Raw genomic sequence first — 24,620 nt, forward strand, 5'->3', positions numbered from 1 at the left:
TTGTTTAATTCTCACAATGTCCTTTGTGAACTATGTGATCTTTAGCAGAATTTTTTTTTCTCCCCCAAATCATAATACCTATGCAAGAATTGCTATTTGGGTAACTTACAGTTACTACTAAGTGACCACTCTTCAAGTACAGGGACAAGATGAGAGGTTTCCAAACCTTCATACCTGCTAGCAGATCTCATATGGGTCCACGATCCCAGACAGAATGGTTAACTTTATTTTAAGCATTTGAAAAAATTTAAACAACAGAGGGACCAAGGACTAAGCAACCTTTGCAACTGCACAGTGGAAATCCTGGTGCAAAGAGAAACTGTTCTTGAATAAATTCTCCAATGTCACGGGTAAAAATATCCCTTGTCATGGTTTGGCCTCAGCAGCTGTTTGTTCTGCCTGGATCAGAGCATGGCAGAATCATATTCGGGCTGGACAGTCTCACTATCTTGTACATTGTATTATCTGTAAGCCTGATCCTGCCCTTAAGCAGCCCTCAAGGCTGTACCTTAAAGCTCCACATGCCCTGTAAGCAAGCCCTCTTATCATCTTTCGCTTTAGAGGATGTGTACACGGGATCTTCAACATGGTCTTTAACTCAGCCTCACTGCCTTAGACTCTGCTTACCTGGGATTGGATATAGAACCAGAAAATAAAGTATCTCTTGCCTGGAAACCAACTGTAGGGATACGGAACTCTTTTTTGTGCCCTAGGCAGTGATATTTCAAAGTGTGGTTCATGATTCCTTCATACAGCACTTGAATCACTGGGGTGGATGAGGTTGGGGTGGGTGTGAATAAGGGAGAAGGAGGGGAGGGGTACGTAATACCATGCAGACTCTTGAGCCCAGCTTTTGCATTAACCTTGTAATGCTGCCATGTGTGTGAGTCTAATAGTTTTGTGAGGATGAAAAACAATCTTCCAGCCATTGGCCAGGTATCAGGAAAAACTTACAAAGGAGTTGATTACAGTGGAGGTGAGAATGTGGATCTCTTGTTTTCTAGAGGATTAATAACACCTCCTCAAGAACCCTAAATGTACAGAAAAAATCCTAAAAGCTGAAATGCAAGCTAGCCAGTTATACTGTTTATTGGCTAATAAAATAAAACCTCCATTGAGAAGGAGATGCTATAATAACTTGACTAAAATTAAATTTTGGTATTGTCTGTGCATTTGAATTATTCATACTATTCCCAAACTCCAAGGCATGAAAAATCTAGACCTGCTTATTCCCTGTTCTGGTAGAGCCATCAGGGAGTACGTGGGAGCCAGTGCTGATGTGAAGAGAGCCATGGACTCTGTTGCTCCGCCTCATTTGTTTTCAGTACTTAATAGGGCTCAAATTTTCAAAATATCTGGACTCAGATATGAAATCTGGTTCATGTACTACTATACTGGACTATTCTCTGCGTGTTGGTATTTATTTTTCCCAAGGATGTGAGCTGACAGAAGTGTCTTATTCTATGGTATGGAGTGCCATTTAACTGTAGTGACTTTTGGTGCCCCTCAGATCAGGCTGTCAGGAAAATCAGACCCGAGACCTAGACTTGGAGTGCAGCAACTCAAATACCAAGAGGTTTAGCAGTTCTGTGTGTCAGAAGATGTGTACCTCATAGAACAGATTGGAAAACAAGTCACTCACTGCTCTGACATAAAATTTTGATATCCACTTTAAAATTATATTTTCTTAGTCCTTATTACCCCCAGCTCTGCCACCTAAGCACAAATGCACACACACACACACACACACACACACACACCAATTCACTGGATTTACAAATCCTTTCTTAGAGGGAAGGAAGGTGATGCCAAAAGAAGTACTTCAGATGTGTTGTGTAGGGGGCTGGGGATTTAGCTCAGTGGCACAGCACCTGCCTGGCGAGCGAGAGGTTGTGAGTTTGATTCCCAGTACCAGGAAAACAAAAACAAAAACAAAAAAAAGATGTGTTGTGTACATGTACCAATCCCCAGAAGGAATGTAAATATTATGTACTGCAAGTGTACTAATTAAAAAAATGATATCAAGGCCCAAAAATGTTGAACAGGAAACCCCCTAATAAAATGCATATCTTGGCTTGATTTAATATTTTTCAAAGTGGACAGTTTGGTTCAGGGAAATTTTTATTTACAGGTATTTTTGTTTTAAGATTGTTTTAGACATTTATTTTAAATTTTTTAATTTTTATTTTAAACAGAAAAAACAACAGAATAAAAAACAAAGACAAAAACAAAACAACACAAAAACATAAAATAATACAAGATTTCAAAACAAGATGATAGGAATTAACAATGGTTGTTATATTACATATTGTTATCTTCAGCAAAGTTGCTCAGATTACCAGATGTAAGAATGCAAGGCTCATCAGACAATTTAAGAAAATAAAAAGTACGAAAAAACATTAAAAATGATACAGAGCTTCACGAAGCAAGATGGTATGAACTCAACAATGGTTGTTATATTGCATATTGTTGTCTTCAAATTAGTTGTTCAAATTACCAGATATAATCATGCAAAATTGGTCAAGAAAAAAATTTAAGTGTTAATTGTTCCTTTCAATAAACCAATAGACATCAGCAATACAATTATCCCAGCTATCCTTGTATATACATATATATATATATATATTTTTCCCCTTCCTTCTTTCTTTCTTTTCTCCTTTCCTTCATCACAGTTATTCCTTCCCTTTGAGCAATTTCTTTCCCCTTCACAATATCTATTATACCTTTTGGGTTTTATTTACTCTTTCAGGTTCTTACACTAGGGAGACAATATGATGTTTACACATGCCAGTCTGATTTATTTCACTTATGAGTATGGTCTCTAGTTGCATCCACTTACCTATAAAAGCCTCAAGTTTATCTTTTTCATAGCTGAGTAATACTCCCTTGTATAAAAATACCACATCTTTTTTTATCCATTCCTCCATGGATGGGTATTTGGGTTGTTTCCAAGATTTAGCTATGACAAATTGCACTGCTATAAATATGGGTGCACATATATCACAGTGGTATGATGTTTTCAGTTTGTATGGAAAAATATCCAGAAGGGGAAATAGCTGGGTTAAGCGGGACCTCTAATCCTAGTTTTGTGATTTCCACAGTAGTTTCACCAGTCTGCACTTCCATCAGCAGCAGAGAAGGGAGGACAGATGGATGTGAAGAGTGGAGGCTTATATGATGCCGGCCCACTAGGCAGTGAAAGAGTTAGCCAATGAGACAAAGAGTTAGGCTGCTTGGAATGTGAGATGATGAAAATAGAGGCTTTTGGAAGTTTTAAAAGTCATGACAAAATTATGTAGAACTTCTGAACGGTGTCCATGAAGCCCTTAATGGGCTGTTCTGCATAAAGAATATATATTTATTGTGAAAGCAAGAAACCTGCCAGTTAAATTCTTACATTAGTTACTCAGTGGTTTAGATGCAAAGAGTTAAAGTCACTGAGGTGTAAAATAGCCACATTAGTCACTGACAGGTCTCTTTTAGGGGATGGATGAAGTCTCTAAAAGGCTACCTACTGTGTATTGGGTGCTAGTTTTGAGCTTCACGTGTATCCACTTACTTTCTCTCTACAATTACCCTAAAAGGTAGATGTTATTATGCATATTGTATGGCTTCAGATATTTTCTGCATGCATATTTCCAGTGGCTTCAGATATTTTCTGGCATATGGTTTGTGCTCAGAAATACATCATAATTTCCTATTAGTGCCTAGTGTATAGTAGGCACTCAGCAGAGAGTTGGTGAAATAATGTATGTATCAAAGGGTCATCAAATGTTGCTGAAGAGGGAAACTTTCCATGAGTTAATTTTCAAGACTTCTAAGAAATGTGGTATGATGGGTGGAGGCAGAGTCAGAGAGAAGCCAGAAATTCCAAAGTGAGTTTCATGAATATGACAGGCCATGACCTGTCTATTAAAGGCCATGACCTGTCTACTTTACCTGATTAAAGTAGAGATGTAGGAAGTCAGCCAGACATTAATGTTAATGATAAAAATCACCAAAAATACCAGTGGCCTTAAAATTTTATCAACTTGGAGGCTGTTACCATGTTGTAGTCAGGAATTTATCATTAATTCACTCAGCAAACGTATACTGAACATATATGCTGTGCAGGCACAGGACTAGGTAAGGTAATGTTATATAGGTGAAATAAATGTGGTATTTGCTCTTAACGAACTTACAGTCTATTGCAGGAAAAGAGAAAAGCATATCTATCATATAAGATAATGGTGAGAAATGTACAAGTTGAACACCATAAAGATTCCAGGGAGGAGCAATGACTTCTTTGAAGAATCAGGAATTGCTTCTGAGGAGACTGCATTTGAGCTGATATTTGAAGGATGAATAGGACTAGTACCATAGGAATATGTTTGCTAACCGCTTGGTATGAATTACTGTCACCTAAGTCAGAATGGGTTAGAAGGCAGAGCCTGTGTTTGTTTCTTTACTGTGTACCTGGTGTACCCTTCAGTGGTCCAGATGCCTAGCCAAGATGATGCATAGTTGTTATTTTTTCCTCTAAAAAAATGTATCTTTTTCTATAACAATTATATCACTGTGTTTTCATAGAGGGAAAACTTGGGACACATGCAATTTTCTGTTGAAGACATCATTAAGTAGAAGAATTTATTAACAACTACAGTTGAACCAAAGGACACATCAACTGATTGTTAGCTCCCTGCCACCAAATGAAGATATATTATCAGTATTTGTGTTAAATATTCCATTTTAACAGTGCAGATACATATTCATTAACAGACAGAATAACCTTAGAGTTTGCACTTTGCAAATGCTTGTTACTTTTGCCAAGTCTGCCATGGGTTTGAAAACTTTGCATCACCTTCTGCATGTAATCTCAGTGTCTGTCATTCACATGTAGAAAACTCACCTCTCTATTTAGCCCGTGGTTGGCGAGAGATAGACATTTACAGGGCCCTCTGCCCTTGAGCTGTTCCATTAGCGCATGGAAAGCACCTTGCAGCCTGTGACAAGCGCAGCAGATCGGCACTAAATCAAAAATCAGTGCCAGCCAGGGATCTAAGCCACCATGAAGGTCACAGCCATCAACTGCATGCCATCTCAATCCAAACAAAACACACTGGATACAGGGGATTTTCACAACTCGCCGTGGGTGACAACATTTCGTGTTCAAGTTATCCATAGCAGTGAAACTAGGAACTGACCTTTTCAGTACTTTTAAGTATTTAATCAAACTTTGAAAAAGCTAAATGTAATTTTCTATATTTTGTATTTAAAAACAAAGTGTGATAAAACCTTCACAGCATGGTGGATTTTGATGAAAATTACTTTTTAAAAAATCCATGTTTGTTTTTAAAAACAACATCATCAGAAGCTTTCTATAAAAATAACTTTATTTGATTTCTTGCTTTGAAAAATGTTACTAATCCATCATGAAATGAATAATTGATTCTTTAAACTACCCAGTTTGGTTTATTCTGAGAATTTATAATTAGCATTTATATTAAATAGGAAATACAATTTTTTCTGTTTTAGTAAGAGTTCATTCAGCAGTTCAGTATACTTGATGCTGGTGAATTTGAGTCTACATATAATAGAATTTTTGTAGTATCCAGGGAAGGATTTTTATAATGTAAGCATTATATAAATGTTGTACACCTAATTTCTTTTCCACCGCTAACTCAGAAATCAAGAAGGAGGAAAGAAAATCAAAATTAAATACTAGATCTTCTATCTAGTTTATAGATTTTATTTTATGTCATTTTGAGAATTAATTGCCTAGGTTAATAGAAAGTGTTAGATAGCTGAGTGCACAAAGCTGGATTTTACTAAATTAACCTGAAAATGCCTGTGCTTTATAAAATGAAACATGTATATGCAAAAATTATTTTCATAACTGAACTAACATAGTAATGTGATCTGATTGAATTACATAACACTGCTACGAGGGAAGGGGATAAAAGCTTAGTTCTTCTAAATCTGATGAAATATACAAAGGACCAACATAAAAGATTTATACATGTATCTTTACTAAAATAAGCTTTTGCAAATGGCATGCAACAAAGCAATGGATACAGAGCACAGAGTAAAAATGAAATAAATGCAATCTAATCAAGCTCAGAGCAATCTAAACTATTTTGAAAATATGCCATTTCAGAAACCATGCTTGGACCCAGCTATCTCTGCCACTGAGTGGACTTAACTAACTAGTGAAGTTTCAGGCAGCAGTGAACCGCAGTGCAGCAGGAGCGTGTGCAATGGGAGAATGCCATCTGCTGGCGAGCCCTGTCCATCCTGTGGTGAGGAAGATGTGAGGACAGAGACCCTGAAGACAGCAGTCAGAGTTTGTGGACACATTGTGCCTTGTAAGAAATCCACTCTCATTAAGCCGGTGCATACCTTTGATATACATTATTCATCTTAAATTAACTTGATTACTAATTTCATGGAATCACTAGTCAGAAAAGTCTTGAGAGGAAATGGGCTCAAAGGGCTTTTTACTTTTCCTTTTTGCCAATTTACAAAGTTTTTGCATTCATCATTCATCAGTAGTCAGCCAGTGAGTCTGTTCTATTTAAAAGCTCTGGCTTTTCACTTAATGCATCCCATCTGTTTCTGAAATAAATTGCAATAATCCGTGTTTAATTTTAATCAATGTATTACTAAATATGCAAATTATATTAAAAGCCGTGGTTTGAAAAAGCTTTCATTTGTAAATATGGTAGCTTAAAACAGGAAGCATATCTAAAAGCCATTTAGCTACAGTAGCCTAACTCTAACACTGTAGCTGATTTATAAAGCAGATCACAAGTTGATCTTTCTCCCACAAGGGGATATGTAAAACTGTTGCATATCAGATTTTGTTAACATCTGATGGGCTAGTGCTAACAATGTAAGAGACTCATACTTCAGCAACCATGTCTTTTACATTTAAATTAGGATAATCTTATTCCATTCTACATCTTCCTAATTTTTTTTACACAACCTAACATATGAATTTGCGTGATTGGTTTATGAATCACAGTTAAAGCAATTTGAGCAAGCCTTTCAATCAATCTTAAATTTTTAGTGCCTAATTTACTTGTGATTTGCATAATTAATTGTGGAAGGGATCCTTTGGGAGTCTCCCTTTTTCCCCCTTTTCCTCTTCTTACCTTGTGTCTCAGACACAGACTGGAGAGATTGGAATGGTCCTGAAGATCTCTCAGGCCTGCTGTACGACTTTGTTAGGAGTCCATATGTATGTTGCATTATTTCCTCTCATCTGTCTGAGCTAAGGGGTGAATTCTGAATATTACTTGCAAAACAATCCATTTAGCATGGCTGTTACTTATTTGTGTATATAGTTACCTAAGAATTGTCTTAAAGGAGGATTTTGTAATTCCTATGTGCAGGCATGAATATGTAGGAATACATATAATGTTCATATACATACTAAATTCTGTTGTGTACTCATTGTTGTGCGGTTTTGGGTACTCACCTAGAATGCAGTCTAATCAGTAGTAAGCTAAAGCAAAGTTTCAGGAATTTTGCTTGGCTATTGTTAAACACAGCATTATTAATGATCAAATCACTCGAGCTTAAAATTAAATTGTAATAAACACAAAGGAAGTAAATGCTTAAAATTTACCATGTCATCATTATATTCCATTTTAACGTTATCTGTATTCTTAAGGCTGTTTACATCTATTTATATCTGTGTGGTGAAAATACTACATAATGGTGTGCTGGTGTACTTTTCTTCACAACTCCACATTGAGAGATTTCACATTGGTAGCTGGAAATTGGCCATGGTGAGAGTGTATACCTCAGAGACTGGAAAATGCTGAAAATCAAGAAGTTTTTCCCCCTTCTGTCTAGCTGGTTGTTAACTATTTACCATCACACCCTGTCTTTAACCATAGCACACACAAGCATGTCCTCTGTCATTTATCCTTGGACTACCCTAAGAGATTACCAGGAGCTGTCACAGACACTTTCTGTTTATTTTTTGATATGTATTCTAAGGCGCACCTTGAACATACTATGTAGCTGAGGTTGCCCTCTAACCTGTGGCAATCCTCCTGCTTCAGCCTCTCAAGTGCTTGGATTACAGGTGCGTACCACCCTTCCTGGCTTTCTTGCACATCCCTCTGTAAAAGTGAAATATATATTTGGCTCCTTCAGGAAACTTAGACCATGGTTTCTTGCTAAACCTTTAAAATTAAATTTCCCCCTACTGTAGCAGATAATTTGGAAAATACAGAAAAATTATTTTTTCAATGACTTCATTATTTCACAAGGAGAAAGTAATCATATTAATAATTTATTAAGCAGTTTGTGCTTTACATATTGGTTTACCAGATAACTTATTGCTGAGTTTAAGGGACTACCAAACAATGCTAAGATTAGAATGTGCTAGAAAATTACCTTTGTGGAATAAACATATATATATATATATATATATATAATTAGTGTAGACCCATACCACACTATTTTTGTTAAAAATGAACTTATTTCTTGATACAGAAGATTTATTAATCACACTTCAGGATGCTTAATGGTGTAAACAAATTAAAAACCTCAGCTTGTGATCTAAGGTCATTTTCAAATTGAAAGCAACCTCAGCCTGCCCTACCAGGACTAATGATATAAAAATAAAAAGGGCTTAGTCCTCTGGGGAGCTCTGTGTGGGTCAGTGAGGCTCTTTTGGTGAATGCACCAATCTGCTGTGCTTCCACGGCCCTTTGTCATCAGACTCCCTGAGAAAGGTAGGCTTCTGCTATTGCCTGGCAGGCACATAAGATTTCTGTTTTCAGTTTCCTTACTTCTCTGTTCTTGGATTTGTACTCACAGATAATAACTCCAAGTGCACTACAAATGCTGTCACGGTAAATTTCCTCCTGAACAGACAGAATTCAAAATGTATGCTTTTTCTTTATAAAATTTGTTATTAATTTGAAATGTGTTAAGGTCAGATGGATAACATTGATGAGTCCCTACATCCCCACTCCTATGCTTTCAAAGTAGAACTTTTGAGTCCTAAACGTGTGCCCATCTCAGCACTCCCTATGTACAGGTAGCCATGAGACTGACTTGGAGTTTTCATTTGCTTGCTTTTACTCACTATTTTACCATACTTCTCTTCAAATAGTGAGCAAATAATGAATAATTTTGCATGTATTTTTGCATTCATAAAAAGTCATACTGTATATGTTTTGCGATGCTATTGATTCTGCCATTGGTGATTCCCAGAGTGATAATATTCATGACTGTGCCACAGTTTATGCATTCATTCTATTGTTGGTAAGCATTTAGACTATTTCCAGTTTTTCTATTATGAAATAGTGTTGCTATACTGCAAGAATTGTTTTTTTGAGACAGGGTCTCACTATGTAGTTTAGGCTGGTTTTGAAATTACTACTTTAGCCCAGGTTGGCCTCGAACTTGTGACAGTCCTGCTGCCTCAGCCTCTGGAATGCTGGGATTACAAGCATGTGCCACCACCCTTGGCTCTGCGGATATTCTTATACATGTGTTTTGGTGTATATGTTCAAGAATGTCTTTAAGTGGATACCTAGGAATAGAATTACACACCTTCAAATCTATGAGGTATGCCAAATTCTTTTCCAAAGTGATTATATTAATTTTTACGGAAGTGTATATTCCAATGGTTCACACTGACACTTAATGATGTTGGGATTTTTAACTTTTGCAAACTCAGCAGATGTGAAATATTATTTCATTGTTACCATCTTTCAGCTTTTCATTCCTTGGCCTGTTTCTGTTTCCTCTTTGTGAAATACGTGTTCAGGTCTTCTATCTATTTTGTTTTGAATTGTGGGCTTTTTTCTTCTGATTTGTAATAGTTCTTTGTATATTCTGGGTACAATTTTTTGTCACTAATTGTGTATTACAACTAACTTCTCCCAGGGGCTAGGGGTTTAGCTCAGCGGCACAGCACCTGCCTGTCGAGTGCAAGGTCGTGAGTTCAATTCCCGGTACTGGAAAAAACAAAACAAAACAAAACAAAACAAAAAAACAAACAAAATACAACTAACTTCTCCCAGTGTGTATTTATTCTCTTAGTGGTTTCCTTTCATAAACAGTTATTAACTTTAATATAGTTAAATTTATCACTTTCTTTATGGTTAATACTTTCTGTGGCATGTCTAGTAAATCTTGAGATCATAAAGGAATTTTTCAGTATTGCTTTTAAAAGTTTCATGTTTTTGCTTTTAATAGTCACTTCTTGATTCCACAAGTAGTTTTTTGTGTCTCTGTGTAAAAGAGATTTGACAAAGAGTCTTGCTCCATTTTTTTTTGTATTTGACCACTAATAGCCGTAGGTTCTCTCTCTCCCCCACTTTTCTCTTGCTCAGTATCTAGCAAAGTTAATGAGAAGGCACAGGTGCTCCCTCCCTTGACCCAACAGGAAGTTCAAATCGCATAAACCCAGCCCCACCACTCAGCACAATAAAACTAACATCGCTTGGGCCTCCCTCACTAGCATGATTTAGACTTGGCACAGGTGCTTGTGCTGTCTGCTCTGCCCAGAGAGCCTCAGTATGTGTAATAGACTTGTGATATGTGTGGTGCCATCTGAACCACATTTGCCTGAGGGAAGGGTTGATCTTACCTTTCATGGGGCAACCACAAAAATTAGATCAAATTCCACTTATTTGCTTACATAGATGGACAGCTGTCTTGTTGATATTAATTAAAAAGTCAGCCTTATCCCCACTACCTGCAATGTACCTTTGTCAAAACCAAGTCTCATTGTGAGTTCTCGGTTTCATGTTGTTGGTCATTTTGTTCATTTCTGTGCCACTGCCATTCCATTCATTTCTCTAGCTGTATAGTACAGTGGATGCCTGATAAAGCAAGTCTCTTATTCTGGTTTTCTTCTTTGGAAGTGTGTAGGCTGTTCTTGACTTTTTCTTTCCATATTACTTTTCCAGCTTGCTAAGATTTGGAATTCCACTGAATCTTTCCATCTTTATACACTTGAGTCTTCTAGTTTATGCATATAAGGTTTACACGTCACTTACATAGTTCTTCTTTATTTCAGTATAATTTTTAGTCTCTCCATAAGGGTTTTACCCATTTTTTGTTAGATTGTTAGGTACTTTATATCTTTTGTTTTAAAGATAACTGTGGATTTATTTACAGTTGTAAGAAATACTACAGAAAGGTCTCTTGTTCCCTTAGCCCAGTTTCCTTTAATGGTAATCTTTTGCAAAACTGTAGACTATTACCTATATCAGGGAGTTAATATAATGTACTGACTGTATTCAGGTTTGCTGTTTTTATTGTACATGTGAGTACATGAAGTTCTCCAGAATTTTATCACCTGTGTAGGTTCTTGTATCCACTATTGCTGTTCAAGGCATTGAGCAGGTCCAATGTCACAAGGATCCCTCCAGTTGCCTTTTCTAACAGTGTCAATCTTAGTCCAGTCGGGTTGCTGTAACAAAATACCATAAACTAGCTAGGCATGGGGGCACATGCCTATAATGCCAGCACTCGGGAGGCTAAGGCAGGAGGATTGCTGTGAGTTCAAGGCCCACCTGGGCTACAAAGTGAGTTCAAGTCCAACCTGAACTGCATAGTGAAACCCTGTCTCAAAAAAGAGAAAAATTACTATAAAGTTATACATAATAGAAATTATACTATATATTATGAATTATATTATATAATATAAATTTAAATAGTATATACTAACGAAAAGCATATTTTTTTTTTCTTATGACTCTGGAGGCTAGTGAGTCCAAAATCAAGGTGCTAGCAAATTCCATGTCTGGTGAGGGCATGACTACTAGTTCAGAAATAACTCCTCACTGTATCTTCACATGGATACAGAACAGGTGGGTTAGCTTTGGGCAGGTCATTCTTACAGATCACCTCCCAAGGCCCTACCTCCTAGTACTATAACACTGCCAGACAGGTTTGAACATAAGAATTTGGGGTGGTAACAGACATTCAGTCCAGAGTAACCACTCTTATTCCTCCCCTCACCACTCTCTACCAGCTGGCAATCGCTAGTCTGTCCTCCATTTCTAAAATATTGTCCTTCTAGCTGGGTGTGGTGGCACACACCTGTAGTTCTAGCCCTTGGGAGACTGAGGCAGGAGGATCAACAAAAGTTCAAGACCAACCTGGACCAGCCTGAACTACCTAGTGATACCCTGTACCCCCAAAAAATGTCATTCCAAAATTTTTGTATAAGAGTCACACAGTTTAGCCTTTGGGGATTGGCTTTTATTCATTCAGCATAATTTCCTAGAGACTCATCCAAGTCCTGTGTGATAACTCTATCCATTTTTATCGCATAAGTAATTTTCTAAAATATGTGTGCAGTATCATCCAAATATATGGTGAATATTTAAATTAGAAAAAATTCTTACAGTAAAAGACACATTACCATAAAGCCCTCTCAAAATACTCCCCCTCACACTGTTCTTGTCACTTTCTGAAACAGTGGTGGGAGTCCTCTTTCATGTCTTACAAGGTGTGATCAGAAACATAATGAGTGCTGCTGCCAAGTACCATCCCACAGAAAGGCAGCCTTTCATAAACACATTAGTGGACCCCCATCCACCTGTTTCACTGCATCCGGCACTATGCAACTTCTGGCTCTTTGTCAAAGTCAAAATGACCAGGAAAGGTAAAAGTTTTGAATCAATTCAGGACATTGAGGCAGCTATGAGTGCAGCTAAAGACACAGAAAAGGACTTCCAGAGCTGCTTCAGACAGTGGTCAGAATGATGGGATAAGTGTGTTTGAAGTGAGGGGGAGTATTCTGGGGGTACTTAATGATATGTCCTTTATTGTAATACATTTTAAAACAACCTAAACATTCTCTGTATTTTTTGATAACATATGTACCACAATTTTCTTAACTGCTGACCTGTTGACTTCACTTTTTAGCAGTTAAAAATAAAGCTGCTATAAGCAGCCATAAGCTGCTATAAGTATTCTTATTTAGGATTTTGTGGAGCAATGTCCATTTCTTTGGTACACGTGTCCAAGAGTGCAGCTACTGTATTTTTGTTTAGTTTTTTAAACAACCGTCAAACTGCTTTCAGAGTGGCTACACCATTTTACATTAACATCAGTGATGTACAAGTGAGCCAGTGTCTCTGCACTTTGTCAGAATTTGGTGTCATTTTTAACATCCTTTTGGTATGTGTGTAGTAGTATTGCATTGCAGTTTTAATTTAAATTTCCGTAATGGCTAATGGTGTTGAACATCTTTTCATGTGCTTATTTTTCAACTGCATATCATCTTTGGTAAAATGTCATTTTTTTTTTTGGTCATTTCTAATTAGATTGTTTTCTTTTTACTGTTGACTTTTGAGAGTACTTTGCATATTTCTGATACTAGTCATGTGCTAAAACTTACTCCCCATTGCAGTATTAGGAGGCAGAGTCTTTTGGGAAGTGATGAAATCACAACTCTGCCTGCATGCATGGATTGCCTACCCATAGAGCAGCAGCTTAGGACCTTTGTGTCCTTCCCCTCTTTACCATATGAAGATATATGCTTGTCCCTTCTAGAGGATGCAGCAAAGCTCCATCCTGGAACCAGAGACTGAACCCTGACCAGATACAAAACACCAGTGTCTTAATCTTGAGCCATCCATCTCCCACCGCTGTAAGAAGTACATTTCTGTTCTTTTTGAGTTTGTCAGTCTCAAGTTTTATGCTGTAGAATCACAAAGAGACTAAGGCATGTGACTTGCAAATATTTTCTTCGAGGGCGTAGTTTATCTTTCCATCTTCATGTGAGTTTTACAGAGCAAATTTTTGTGTGATGGTGGTATTGCGGATTGAACCCAGGCCTTCACACTGAGCTACATCCCAGCTTTTTTTCTGAAAATTTTGAGAGAAGTGCTAGCTAAGTTGCCTAGGCTGGGCTCAAACTTGTGATCTTTGTCTCAGTCTCCAAGAGTGCTGAGATTACAGGTATGTGCCACAATACCCAGCTGGTTTTTAGTTTTAATGGGGTCCAATTTATCAACTTTTCCTTGTGTTAGGCAGAAAATTAGATATTAGCAGGTCTGGTGGCAGGCAGTTGAGGGGGTACATGAAAAGCAAAGATGTGATTTTTTTCTTTGCTTTCTTAATCATTAGCTATCAATAAAATCCACACAAACTTGTGGTTTCAAATGTTAGCTCAAGAGAATGTAACATTCTCTGAGTGTGTTGATCAGGTCCAGATCTCATAAAAAGTCTAATTCATGGATGAGAGGTTAGAAAACTCTCAAAAGTCTCAAAACAGACTTAGGAAACATGTACCTAGGGAGTAAACAGGTACCTACTTCTCTCTGAACCAGGTCAACTAGGTAAAGGAACAAAGGACTTGAAAGAAGGAAAGATACTCCTTGAAAGATCTAGTTAATCATATAAATGTAACCTGAGACTCCATTCACTATAACAGCCTTCTTGGTCCTTACCCCCTTTGTTCTTTTTTTTTTTAATGGAAAAAAGGTTAGACAAAATTTCATAACAAAATATTAGGAGAACAACAATAGGTAATACATTTCATATTGTGATCTTCAAAGTAGTTACTCAGAGTACAAGATATGGGCATAAAAATTTCTCCAATTGATCTTAGCATGAACCTCTCTTTTCAGCAAACTAAGAGACACTAATAGTATGGCTAACTTGTATTTTTATCCCTCTTCCCTTCCTGCCTTTCCCCTTCCCCCCATCCTAGTTCCTTTTTTCTTTCAAACAATTTCTGACCATTTTACAACATCTATTTACATTTTAGACCTTATTTACTTTCAGTTTCTCACACCAGGGAGATAGTACAGTGTTTACACACATTAGTCTGATTTCTTTTATTTATGAATATGGTCTCAAGTTGCATCATTTACCTATAAAAGTCTCAAGTTTATCCTTCTTTATGGTTGAGTAGTACTCCATTGTATAAACACAGCACAACTTTTTTATCCATTCCTCAGCTGATGGACATTTGTTTCCAAGATTTAGCAATTACAAATTGTGCTGCTATAAATATGGGTGCACATATATTGCTGTGGTATGATGTTTTTAATTCTTCTGGGAAGACACCCAGAAGGGAAATAGCTGAGTCAAATGGGACCTCTAATCCTAGCTTTTTGAGGAATCTCCACACTGATTTCCACAGTGGTTGCACCAGTTTACACTCCCATCAACAGTGGAGTAGGGTTCCTTTTTCCTCACAGCCTGTCCAGTATTTGTTATTGGTTGATTTCTTGATGGCAGCCATTCTTTCTGGGATGGGGTAATATGGAATCTCAGTGTTATTTTAATTTGCATCTCTTGAATGACCAGTGATGTCAAACATTTTTTCATATATTTATTTGCCATTTGTATTTCTTCATCTGAGAAATTGTGTACACTAGTGAATTCAGTTGTTAAATCTAAAAGTCTTTTGGTGAAGTTTTTGGCATTTTCTATGTTGAGTATTATGTCATCTGCAAATAATAATAATTTAACTTCTTTTTCTGTCCTTATTCCTTTTATCTCTCTCTTTGATCTAATTGCTCTGGCTAATGTTTCCAGAACTATAATAAATAGCTGTGGTGATAGTGGACATCCTTGTCTTATTCCTGATTTTAGAGTTAAAGCTTTCAGTTTTTGTCCATTTAGTATGATGTTGGTTGTTGTTTTGTCTTAGATAGCTCTTATCAGCTTGAGGTAAAGACCATTTATTCTAGTTTTCAACATGAGTGAATATTGGGCTTTATCAGAGGCTTTTTCTGCATCTATTGAGATAATCAGATGGTTTTTGTCTTTGGCTCTGTTGATAGGTTGTATTACATACATTGATTTGAGTATGTTGAACCATCCCTGCATTCCTGGGATGAATCCCATGTGGTCATGTTGTATAATATTCTTATGGTTTGTGCATTCTGTTTGCTAGTATCTTATTGAAGATTTTTGTGTCTGTGTTCATCAGGGAGATTGGCCTATAGTTCTCTTTTTTGGTTGGGTCTTTCTCTGGTTTTGGTATCAGGGTAATACTTGCCTCCAGGAATGAGTTAGGGAGTATTGCTTCCCTTTCAATTTCATTGAAGAGTTTGAGGAGTATTGGCATTAAATCTTCTCTAAATTTCTTGTAGGATTTTCTTTGTTGTAAGTTTTAAATTACATTTTCAATCGCGTTAACTGATATTGGATTATTCAGAATTTTAATATCATCTTGATTCAGCTTTGGTAATTCATACATACCTAGGAATATGTCTATATCTTCTGTGTATTCCATCCTATGTGAGTAAAAATTTTCAGAGTAGGTATTGATGATTTTTTTGAATTTCCACAGGATCTGTAGTGATTTCACCCTTTTCATCCCTCACTGCATGAATGTGAGATTTTTTTCTTTCCTTTTTTTTGATAAAGTTGCTTAGGAGTTTATCAACTTTATTCTTTCAAAGAACCAACTCTTCATAATTGTTTGTATTGTTTTCTTAGTCTCAATTCCATTAATTTCTGCTCTCATCATTATAACTTCCCCCCTTGTATGAACTTTGGGCTTGACATGCTCTGCTTTTTCTTGAAGCTTGAGGTGCAAAATTAAGTTTTTTATTTGTGCTCATTCCGTTTTCCTGATGTTAGAATTCAGCACTATAAATTTTCTTCTTAAGACTGCTTTCTTTGTTAAGACTGCATCCCATAGGTTCTGGTATGTTGTATCTGTCTTTTTCTTTAATTGTGATATTGTTTACTTTCTTTTTTAACTTCTCTTGTGACCCATTGGTGGTTCAGGGGGGTGTTATTTAATTTCCATGTGTTTATGGAGTTTTTGTGGTTTCTTTTACTATTAATTTCCAATTTTGTTACACTATGGTCAGATAATATGCATGAGATAATTTCAGCTCCTTTGCTTTTACTTCAGCATGTTCCATGGGCTAGTACATGATCTATTTTAGAGAACATCCCATGTGCAGCTGAGAAAAACGTGTATTCTGATGTTCTTGGGTGGAATACTTTCTAAACACCTACTAAGTTCATTTGTTCACAGGTTTGGTTCAGTTTTGATATTTCTTTGCTGATGTTTTGTCAGGTTGATCTATCTCTTTGTGACAATGGGGTATTAAGGTCCCCTGTTACAATTGTGTTATTGCTTGTCTTAATATTAATAGACTTTTTATTTGTGTTCTGAATATTTGTCTTATATAGTTGTGTGCTCCTGTATTTAGAACATATATATTTATGATTATTATCTGTTCCTCTTAAAATTTTCCCCTAACAAGTATGTATTGACCTTCTTTATCTCTTTTGATCATTCTTGATTTGAATTTCACATTGTCTGCGAACACAGTAGCTACCCCTGCTTTTTTCCGGGTTCTTGTCACATGAAGTATTGTTTCCCATCCTTTGATTTTCAGTCTATGAATTTCCTTTTGAATTAAATGTATTTCTTATATACAGTATATTGTTGGATTTTGTTTCTTGATCCACTCTGCCAGTATGTTTCTTTTGATTGTTGAATTGAGGCCATTTACATTCAAGGTTATAACATATGTACTGGCTTATCTTTGTCACGTTATTTTCCTGCTGTTGGTTCCCTGCTTTTCCCCTCTGCTTAACTGCTTGCCCTGTTGGTGGTTTCTTTCTGCAATTGTTCTTGGAATTGTAGTCACTTTTATCTCTTTGTAGAATATCTTTTAGTACTCTTTGCAGGATTGGTCTGGTGGTCACGAATTCCTTTAGTTGTTCTTTGTCATGGAAATACCTTATTTCTCCATTGGTTTTGAAAGATAGTTTTGTAGGATATTTCAATCTGAGTTGCAAGTTGTTTTCTTTCAGGACTTCACATACTTCACTCCAAGCTCTTCTTGATTTGAGGATTTGTGTTGAGAAGTCTGCCGTGATTCTGATGGGATTTCTTATATAGGTGATCTGTTTCTTTTCTCTAACAGCTTTTAATATTCTGTTCTTGTATTGAATTTCTGGAATATTGACTATGATATGCTTTGCCGTAAGTTTTTCTTTTTTTGATCATGGCTAATTGGAGTTCTATATGCCTCACTTTTTGAATGTCAAATTCTTTTTGCATGCCAGAGAAGTTTTCTTCCATGATGTGTGTGAAGGGGTTTTTTATATCATATGTGCCACCTCCTGCTTTTTTATTGTCTCCAGTCAGTCTTTTTTTTTTTTCTCCAGTCAATCTTACATTAGTCTTCTTTACATCATCTAACAGCTGCTCAGTTCATTTCCTGTGGTCCCTTGCTATTTTTAAGAAATCTTCCTTGTCGTGATCAGTAACTACAAACCTGTCTATTGCGTCTGAGATTCTCTCCTCGCATTTGTTTATTCTGCTGCAAATACTTTCAGTAGAATATTTGGTATCCTGGATATCTGCTTGATTCTGGTTTTGTTTTTGTTGTTTTCTTTTGTTTTTTGAGACAGGATCTTACTATGCAGTCCTGGCTGGCCTTGAACTCACCATGTAGCCCAGGCTGGCCTCAAATTCTTGGCAATCCTCCTTCCTCAGCCCTCCATGTGCTGGGATTACAGGCACACACCACCAGGCCTGGCACCTTCTTCATTCTTGAAGGCATATTCTCCTTCTGCCTCTGAAAACCCATCATTTTATGGTAAATTCTACCTATTTTATATATGACAGCCTTTGTGCCATGTCCAGAATCTTCCATGAAAGGCACATCCAGGAATTGTGGCTGATTCCTCCTGGAGTTAGAACTTTACAGTGGTAGGAACTGCTTCCCAGTGACATTTGTATGTCATGCTTTTGATATGAACTCTGAGAACTGTTGGCTTAGCTCCACACCCTGACAATTTTCTTTTATGTGTTTTTCTAGAAGTTTTATAGGTTTGTATTTTACATTTAACTCTGCACTCTATTGAGTTAAATGTTGTATAAGACATGAAGCTTAGGTACATTGTTCTTCCCCCTATGGATGTACACTTGTTCTAGTGTGACTTGTTGAAAAACCTATATACTCTCTCCATTGAATCGGGATTTACCTTTGTCAGAATTCAGTTTATTATATTCATGTAGGTATATTTCTGAGTCTTCTGTTCTGTTCCATTGATTTTTTGTGACTATTCCTCTGCCCATACCATACTGTCTTGCTTACTGTAACTACATAGAAGGCTTAATATGGGTAATTTCTCCCACTTCTATGTTGTTCTTCTTTGTCAAGTTTGTTTTAGCTATTTTAGGACCTGCACTTTTTCATATAGTTTTAGGGAAAGCATACCCTTAAATCTATGAAGAAAGTATTGCAAAGATTTTGAAAGAATTGCTATAGGCCAATGAAGGGAGAATTGACAACTATATTGTGTGGAATCTTCCAATCCATGAGATATATCTTTCCATTTATTTAAGATTTTTTTTACTTTATAAAAATCAACATTTTAAGGGATTTGTGTGTGTGTGTGTGTGTGTGTGCGTGTGCATGTGCATGTGCTAGTGACTGAATCCCAGGTATGCATGTTAGGCAGTCACTTTACCATGGAGTTACATCCCAGCTCTTTTTTATTTTGAGACAGGGTCTTGCTATATCACTAAGCTTGCAATCCTCCTGCCTCAGCCTCCCAGAGTGCTGAGATTACAGGCATGTGCCACCATGTCTGGCTGCATTTTAAGATCTTATATAAGTATATACATAAGTATTTCATTTTCCTTGGATTAATTATAAATCATATTTTTTACAAGTAAATAAATATCAGTTTCTGCACATTCATTATTATTTTAGTTGTTTTTCTGTGTTTACTTACATCACTGATGTGTTTAGATTTATTTTGAAAATTTTATTTAGTGATTTCAATTTGTCTTACCATTTTTTGTGCATCTTTCTTGTTCTCTTCTGTATAAATTATATATTTTTCCTACTCAGTTCTCTTCTTAGTCCCCCATTTAGTTAAGAAATTTTATGATCTATTTTAATATTGTCAGTCATCCTAGAATTAGCTTTTGAATGTAACTTATCCAATGTAACATTAATTAAAATTTTTACCTCTCTTCTTAAACATTTCTCCTCTCTTGCTTCTTTTGTGGTGCTGAGGATCAAACCCAGGACTTTGTGCATGCTAAAAGTGCTCTCCCACTGAGCTACACTCCATTATCCATTTAAAAATTTTATTTTAAGGCATAGTTTTGCTAAGGTGCTCGGGCTGGGTTTGAACTTGTGATTCTCCTGCCTCAGCCTCTTGAGTAGCTGGGATTACAGGTGTGTGCCACTGTGCCTGACTCATTATTATTAGTAGTGGTATTTGGGCTGAAATATTAAAACAATGGAATTTTATTTTGATGAAATAATTGAGTTTATACTCATTTAGTAAATGATGAGCAAAGACTTCATTTTCCTATCCCATAATGCCTAATAAAAAAAACATTAGTAAATAAATATCTGTGAACAGATTAAGAATAAGGCAGACTGGATAATAAACCCCCTTTTATGTTCACACTCCCGCATGTTACTCTCTTTCAAAGAGTGAAATGGCACTAGAAATAAGTGAACCAACATGATGTCAGTGTCAAATCACATTCTAATCACTCCAATTAAGCCCAGGGTAAATATTACTTGGTTCATCATGGGGAGCATATGGACACATTTCACCGAAGGAATGCTTTCATAGAGATACTTCTTTAAGTTGTATTATGCATCACATTTATAAAATGGCTTGAACAGTGCCGTTTAACCACTGTCTATAAAGTACAGCTATATAATATTCTGCATTTTATTTAGGGTATGATGAATATCAGTCTCGTTTGGAGATACCCCAGTTTCCAATTTTCTTCACTTTTGAAAAGACCTCTATGTGTGAAAAAAGAACTGTCCTCCTGCAAAGAACCAATTTCACAAACCTCCTGGTAAACAAATACATTTATATAACTGGAACCTCAGGATGCTAGTGTTGAACTCATTTAAAAACCATTGCAGCAACCTTTGGTCTTTAAAAAGCCTATACTGCAGTATATCCTAAACATATGCATCTGCCAGTAAGGAAGAGGGGCCTTGCGGTGTGGAATGGGGAGAGTGCAGCATCACTATGAAGAGTATGCCTTGCTTCAAGGAACAACATCACAGCATTGTGTTCTGTGCATCAGGATCAAGGTCCTCTATGCCAGTTGCAGGATGGATGGGGAGGATGTCCTGCTCCTCCGCTTGTGGAGTTGGGTGCAAGACTCCCAGCCCACCCTGGGAATGTCTGCAGCAGCTCCTGCCAAGCTGGTGATAGATTCATTTTTGACACACTGACAGTCTGCCTCCAGCTGTTTTCTTCTTTTCCTAGGACATGCAAATAAAGGTCTTTGGACATAATTGTAAATGACTTGCAGGTAGCCCCCAGGCCTTTTCTTTGTAGGTAGGATAACCTTCTGTTTCCAATCTAATCTTAAGAATCCTCCTTAATAACTGATTTGGCCACATCTCTGTTTTCAATGTACCTGAAAAACCTGTATAATTTTGCGCTATAAATAATTTGTGAATATTATTTTCCCATCTGTGGTGGATACTATTTTGAATGTAACTTGCTATCAGTTACACCATCATCTGTAAGTACCAGTAAAGGGCATTCTGCTTCCCTACTCTGGGTACCAGCTACTGTGACAGGGAGGATCACCTCTTCCAGATAAAATTCAGATTACCCATGAGTGTCATCATTTTATAACCCATGCACCAGGCACTGCGATCTCTACATTTAATAGTACCATATTCAAAAGAGATACAGGGATAATTGCTGCTTTTCTCAGCTCAGGAAATAGATCTGCTGTCAAGGCAATGGATTATTCCTGTCTTATAGTAATTCAGAATAGTTTGAAATACAATGGAACCAACACTTTCTGCCATCTCATACTCTCCCTTCTCATTGGGACATATGAAGTTGTGTTCTTGCCAAATCCAAATATCCTGTCCAATGTTATATTTGGTTGTGCAGTAAAATAGAAGGGTCTAAGATGAATCTAGTGTTACTCATTACTAATGTCATGCATTCTGACATTCTTAGATTCTGAGCTCCTTCTTTGGCATTTTCATATACAAATGCTATCTCCCTAGATGTCTTACAGCTGCCATCTGAACTTGACTGACTGTGTTCCTGCTGAGATGATTTTTGAGGGTGATTTTTGGATGAGTGGAACTATGATCTTTTTCAGCTTGGTGCTGCTGTGTTGGAGAAGTTACAGTTGTAATGCAAGGAATGAGTTGAGGCTCTGTTTTCTCATGAGATGATCTGTCTCTTACCTTCATCTACTTCTTGATAGGTCATGTTCCCCACTAGCACCACGCAGTCTCTTTTTAGGTGGTCCACTCCATTAGCAACATGCCAGGGAGTACTTGAATGTTTATAAAGTTTACAAGGTCTACTCTGCAATTTCAGATCCCAGTTCCCTGGATCACTGGAGTTACTGTCACAGAACTGAGGCCATCTAGCTACCCCACTTCATTTTCTCACACTAGTGCTCTAAAAGCACACAGGTAGCACCGATAACCATGCTACTGTGATGCACCCTCCTCAGGATGTCCCAACATCCACCCACAGATGACAGGGGAGGGACAGGGCACAGGACTACTCTGCCCTGAGGAGGGATGAGGGAATCTCCTTTGTCCCTGGGGAAAGGCCTCTAGAGTCTCAATCCAAAAGCAGCACCCATGAAACCCAAGTCCTATCTATGCCTGTCTGACCTATGTGTCCATTGCCAGAGCCCAGAATTCCACTCATGCCGCCCTAGTAACGTCTGGATGCCTAGACCTCATTCTTTTTTTTTTTTTTTTTTTGGTTTTTCTCCGGTACCGGGAACCGAACTCACGACCTTGCGCTTGCCAGGCAGGCGCTTTTGCCGCTGAGCTAAATTCCCAGCCCCTAGACCTCATTCTTGACTCTCATGAAACCACCATTTCTAGTTTATATGCTCTCTCATATGCCTTTGTGCTACTGTTGTCATGTAATATTTTATCACTTTTGTTTAGCTTCACAAAATATTACTATTTTATAAGAATCAGTGTTTGTTTCAATTTAATCACATAGCTGCAATTTTCTTTGCATGTCAGACTGTTCTGAGTTCACTTACTTTCTACCTAAGGTACATGCTTTAGAATTTTTTTAGTGTAGGTTTATTGGTAGAAAACTTAAAAAACTTTTTTCTCTAAAATTAAGTTTATTTTTCCTTTGACCTTTGGAGATATTTTTCCTGGGTGCACAACTCTAAATTGATAATTAATATTTTTCAAAGAGTGAATGTGTCTTTCTTATGTCTTCTGACTCTCACAGTTGTTGAAAATTGAGATACTGGTTCACTGTTTTCCCTTTAAAGGTAATACAACTTGCTCTGTAGTTGTATTTAAGATCATTTTGTCTTTGAGGTATTTCCACTGTTATGATATGACTAGGTATGGATTTATTTTTGATCTTGCTTGGGAACTTGCCAGGGCTTATAAATCTGTGGGCTGTTGTCTGTTACTTCTGAAGAGGCCCAGCCACCCCACTCCCACTCCTCTCTGTCTGCAGCTAATTGCATGTAAGCTAGACCTTTTCAGTCTGGGCCCATGGCTCATAACATTTCCTTTATAGTTTTCACATCTTTGTCTCTTTCTGCTTCATTTTGGGTAAATTACCAAACTCCATCTCCATTCACTAATTTTCGTGTTACTGGTCTTAATCTGCTTTAGAATTTAGTCATTGAGTTTTAAATTTCCATGATTATATATTTGAATTTTAGGTTTTTGCTTATGATTCATTTGTTTTAGTGCTCTTGGGTCATTAAAGATATTAAAATATTTTTTGTCACTCATAACCCAATCTTTAACATTTTCATATATTTAAATCTATTATTTTTACTGATTCTTACTTATACTATCTTGTTTTCTTGTGTGTTTTGTCTACTTTAGTGACTGGGACTTGGTATTTCCTAGAATAGTAAGAATTGTTTGTGGCCTGACTTAAAGATGAGTGACTTATATTTGATTCTGTTGTGTGTCTGGGGCCATTTTAAACTAAACTCTTGGCTTGAGTTTTCTCAGACTGTCTAGGTAGTGTGAATTCTCGATTCCCTGAGAAAGCTCATGGTGATTATTATGTATAACCCCTTCATCCCCATTTATTCAGCACTATTCAACACTAAGGCCAGGCACTTTTCCTGAAGTTCTTTTGGGAGGGCTAGGAGAATGCAGTTGAGGTTATTTTTAGTATACCATTGTACAGGAATAGCACTTTATAGTTCTATTATTTTATTGGAGGACTCTATTGTTATGCTTTTTAAATTGAGCAGGTCCTGGTCTTTTTCTCCTTTCTCTCAATTCATGACAGAGTCTGTGAGAATCTAAACACAAAGTCATTTAGATATTTATAATTAAGACAAAGCACATTTCAGTCTTGTATTTACCTTTGTGGGTCCTGATAGTCACTTAGTTTTTGATTTCTGAATAACTTTTAGTATCTTACTGGATCACTGATGGCTTTATAAAGGAAGTTTTCAAACTTTTTCAGGTATTTCAGAAATTTCATTAGCAGGGCAGGAAGGTCGTCCACCATAATTCTAGAATTGAAAATTCATTTCTTTTTTTTACAGATAATTAAAGTGAAAGTTATAGTCATCTTTATTAGTAACCACAATAATTTGAAATAATTTCTTATATGTAAGATAGATACTTGGTTCAAAATTAACTAATTTATCATGTAGCTATTGGGAGAAGGGAAAATGC

General features: G+C 36.8%; 1 protein-coding gene and 1 pseudogene across 1 annotated transcript in view; one reads left to right on the top strand and one right to left on the bottom strand.

Annotated features, from left to right (window-relative positions):
• Wdr41 (WD repeat domain 41) overlaps positions 1 to 24,620 on the top strand; it is a 144,768-nt gene that overhangs the window by 31,199 nt on the left and 88,949 nt on the right. The gene's annotated exons all lie outside the window — the stretch shown is intronic.
• LOC102026996 lies at positions 21,003 to 24,450 on the bottom strand (annotated as a pseudogene).

The sequence above is a fragment of the Chinchilla lanigera genome, unplaced genomic scaffold (genome assembly GCF_000276665.1).
Source record: "Chinchilla lanigera isolate Chin_1 unplaced genomic scaffold, ChiLan1.0 scaffold00024, whole genome shotgun sequence".
Lineage (NCBI taxonomy): Eukaryota > Metazoa > Chordata > Mammalia > Rodentia > Chinchillidae > Chinchilla > Chinchilla lanigera.